Here is a 4,904-nt window from a genome sequence, read left to right on the forward strand (position 1 = left end):
AAAGCGTTTCGGGCAGGAGAAACACTACTGACTAAAGCTTAAAACTAATGGGTAAAAAGAAAAAAATGCGTTGAGTACAAATAAAAATAGAGGTAAAAGAGGGGGGAACATTGTTGAAAAAACAGCACAAATACAATTACAAATTATTACAGAAAATTACATTAAAACAGCGTTGATTTGTAAAACAAAAAAACAAAACAAAAAACATACATGGGTTGACAACAGAGAGGTAAGGTAGGCTACAGGGAATTTATTAGGTATAGCTTCGTTTTTATCTTAAACTGGTTGAGAGAGGTACAGTCTTTAACATGGTTGGGAAGGTCATTCCACATTCTGGGCCCCTTGATTTGTAGAGCATTTCTGGTTTGATTAAGTCGTACTCTTGGAATATCAAAACTGTATTTATTTCTGGTGTGGTGCTCATGGGTTCTGTTACAACCTTCTATGAAGCTTTTGAGATCAGGATTGGCATTACAATTTAGCGTTTTGTATATGTATAGTACACATGAGAGAATGTGCAGTGACTTAATGTCTAACATATTCAGGGATTTGAATAGGGGTACCGAGTGATGTCTGGGGCCAGAATTGGATATTGTCCTTATAGCAGCTTTGTGTTGAGTAATTAGAGGACGTAAGTGATTTTGGGTAGTAGAGCCCCAAGCACAAATACCATAGTTGAGATATGGATAGATAAGGGAGTAATAGAGAGTCACCAGGGCAGGGCGTGGTACATAATATCTGATCTTAGAAAGAATGCCCACAGTTTTTGAAACTTTTTTTGATATGTTTAGAATGTGTCCCTGGAAATTCAGCTTGTGGTCAATGAGAATGCCAAGGAATTTGCCATCTAATTTGTTACAAATTTGGGTATTGTTTATTTTGAGATTTATTTGATTAGAGGATTTATTGCCAAACAGAATATAGAAAGTTTTGTCAATGTTAAGGGTGAGTTTGTTGGCAGTTAGCCACAGATGGACTTTATTTAGCTCAGTATTTACTGTGGCATTTAGAGCAAGGGGATCAGGACTGGAGTAAATGAAGGTTGTGTCGTCAGCAAATAGGATTGGTTTGAGGTGTTGGGAGGCATTTGGAAGGTCATTAATGTAGATGAGAAAGAGGAGAGGGCCAAGTATGCTGCCCTGGGGAACACCAATGTTGATGGGTAGGGTGGGAGAAATTGTATTATTCACAGAAACACATTGGAGCCTGTCAGTAAGGTAGGATTTGAGGTATTGTAGGGAGTGTCCTCTGACACCATAATGATGTAATTTAAGAAGAAGGTTTTGGTGGTTGACAGTATCGAAAGCTTTACGCAGGTCCACAAATAACCCAACAGGGAACTCATTTTTATCAAGAGCTGTATGAATCAAGAGCTATATTTATATGCTCTGTATCGAAGTCCCTCCTTCTAAAATTTTTTAGAATGTCGAACCTGAGTCAGTTCTGCACACACTTCCTCATTTGACTGCTAGTTTGTATATTCTACTAAGTGATTTTTAATTCCATTTGGTTGTTTGACTTCAGCATCGTAACACATCGTAAGATAATTCAACTGACCTCGTAAGATGGTTCAACTGACCTCGTAAGATGGTTCAACTGACCTCGTAAGATGGTTCAACTGACCTCGTAAGATGGTTCAACTGACCTCGTAAGATGGCTCAACTGACCTCGTAAGATGGCACAACTGACCTCGTAAGATGGCACAACTGACCTCGTAAGATGGCTCAACTGACCTCGTAAGATGGCACAACTGACCTCGTAAGATGGCACAACTGACCTCGTAAGATGGCACAACTGACCTCGTAAGGTGGCTCAACTGACCTCGTAAGATGGCTCAACTGACCTCGTAAGATGGCACAACTGACCTCGTAAGATGGCACAACTGACCTCGTAAGATGGCTCAACTGACCTCGTAAGATGGCTCAACTGACCTCGTAAGATGGTTCAACTGACCTCGTAAGATGGTTCAACTGACCTCGTAAGATGGCTCAACTGACCTCGTAAGATGGCACAACTGACCTCGTAAGATGGCACAACTGACCTCGTAAGATGGCTCAACTGACCTCGTAAGATGGCTCAACTGACCTCGTAAGATGGCTCAACTGACCTCGTAAGATGGCACAACTGACCTCGTAAGATGGCACAACTGACCTCGTAAGATGGCACAACTGACCTCGTAAGATGGCACAACTGACCTCGTAAGATGGCTCAACTGACCTCGTAAGATGGCTCAACTGACCTCGTAAGATGGCTCAACTGACCTCGTAAGATGGCACAACTGACCTCGTAAGATGGCACAACTGACCTCGTAAGATGGCTCAACTGACCTCGTAAGATGGCTCAACTGACCTCGTAAGATGGCACAACTGACCTCGTAAGATGGCACAACTGACCTCGTAAGATGGCACAACTGACCTCGTAAGATGGCTCAACTGACCTCGTAAGATGGCACAACTGACCTCGTAAGATGGCTCAACTGACCTCGTAAGATGGCACAACTGACCTCGTAAGATGGCTCAACTGACCTCGTAAGATGGCACAACCGACCTCGTAAGATGGCTCAACTGACCTCGTCAGATGGCACAACTGACCTCGTAAGATGGCTCAACTGACCTCGTAAGATGGCTCAACTGACCTCGTAAGATGGCACAACTGACCTCGTAAGATGGCACAACTGACCTCGTAAGATGGCACAACTGACCTCGTAAGATGGTTCAACTGTTAAATACGTATAAATGTTGTGATAGTGATATATGGCGACTAGAGTTGAAGGTCGAGGGAACTGTTGTTGAAGGAGAGAGTAGAGTAGAACCAGCCGCAGTGCCGGATGTGAGAGATGGCACTGTGCACCCAGAAAGGAGGGCCGGATGTGTGAGGTGGCACTGTGCACCGGAGAGGAGTGCCGGATGCACTGACACACAGACACACGCGCTGACTTATCGCCCACACAGGACGAAAACACTTTGCCACAAAGCTTTTCTCTCCATTTTGTTTTTAAATTATGCGCGGAAATACATAAACACACGTATTGACTCACACATAAACACACATGCATATATTCACACACACACACGCACACACACACATTATATACATTATTTACATACATTATATGAGTACATTATATATATATATATATATATATATATATATATATATATATATATATATATATATATATATATATATACTAGCTGTACCCGGCCACGCGTTGCTGTGGCTCAGCAACACATGTGCGTTGCTGGGCCATAGCAACCTTCCCCTGTCCCCACGTCCCCACCATCCCCCACTCCCATCCCCTCGTCCTCCCAACCATTCCCCACTCCCTCGACCCTTTGTCCTATCGGTGAAGAACCTTCGGACATGTCCGTCCTTGTCCTCCCCACCATTTCCCCCTCCTCCCATCCCATTCTCTTTCCCTCCATCCTACACTCCACCATCCCCTCGTCCTCCTAACCATTCCCCTCCCTACCGTCCCCTCGTCCTGTCCACCATCTTCCACTCCTCTGTCCCCTAGTCCTCCCTACCATTCCCCCCTCCCCAGTTCCCTCGTCCTCCCCACCATCCCCCACTCTCCTGTCCCCTTGTCTGCCCCACCATTCTCCAATCCCCTGTCCCCTCGTCCCCACCATCCCCCACTCCCATCCCCTCGTCCTCCCCACCATTCCCCACTCCCTCGTCCTATGCATTCTCAAATGATCTGATGTTCCCATCAGAAAATTGGAATCATCAAATGATCTGATGTTCCCATTACTGAAATATAAGAAAAACAGTTTAAAAAATGAAATGAAAAATGAAAAAATAAAAAAATAAACTATACTCACGAAATGAGCGGTATGGTAAACAACACAGCTCAATTCCACTGCAATGTCACTCAAAATAAGTAAATCAAAATGAAAATAAATCAAAATCTATGAAAATTAAATTTATCAATGCAATCGGAAACCTTGGAAGGAAATCATAACATATTTAGTATTGCGTGTGTTGCTATTACATGTAACAAATGGTGCTGTTTTTCAAAAAAGTATGTTTTTACCTGTCACAGGTGTGGCATCTATATGGTAGGTTTATAAAAATACGCGCATATTCGAATGGAACGTTGTGTCAAGATTTCAAAGCAATCGGTGAAGAACTTTCGGAGATTACAGCATGTGTTGTCTTTACGTCCAACAAATGGTGCTGTTTTTCAAAAAAGTATGTTTTTTTCCTGTCCCAGGTAAGGCATGTAAATAATAGATATATAATATCACGCGCCTATTCGAATGCAACGTTGTGTCAAAATTTCAAAGCAATCGGTGAAGAACTTTCGGAGATTAGCAGGTTTGAACAAACGAACATTTATATTTTTATTTATATAGATATATATAAAGTATATTTTGGTAGCAGTCTTTCTTGTAAACATATGTTGTTGAATATGACCGAAAGGGTAAGATTAATAATTCTAACTCGAATCTTCTCAATATTTCTTACGTTTTTCATCACTGTCGAGGGTAATTGAAAAATTTACTCTCCAAAATTCATTCTTTACATTTTTATTTTTGGTCTGACGCCTGAACCCGTTTCGTAAGCTTCTTACATTTCCAAAGACTAGTTTACACATAACATACATCATACTTATACCCGTTTTGGGTGAGGTGATATGGCACAATAGTTTTAGGTGAGGAGACAGAACACGAATCAACGGGCATGAAAACAGAAAACAACACATTTTGTGGGGACCCAAAATGTTTCCATACCCCATTAATTTGTGTTCTATCTCCTCACCCAAAGCTTTTGTGCCATATCACCCGAGCCCTCACCCTCACCCCTCACACATATATACGCCTCTTGTACCCTCCCCTACACAGAACCACCCTGGCACCTCTTCCCCAGGCGGGTCCTCCCCTGCCACCAGGGCCCCGCCC

The sequence above is a fragment of the Procambarus clarkii genome, chromosome 43 (genome assembly GCF_040958095.1).
Source record: "Procambarus clarkii isolate CNS0578487 chromosome 43, FALCON_Pclarkii_2.0, whole genome shotgun sequence".
NCBI lineage: Eukaryota > Metazoa > Arthropoda > Malacostraca > Decapoda > Cambaridae > Procambarus > Procambarus clarkii.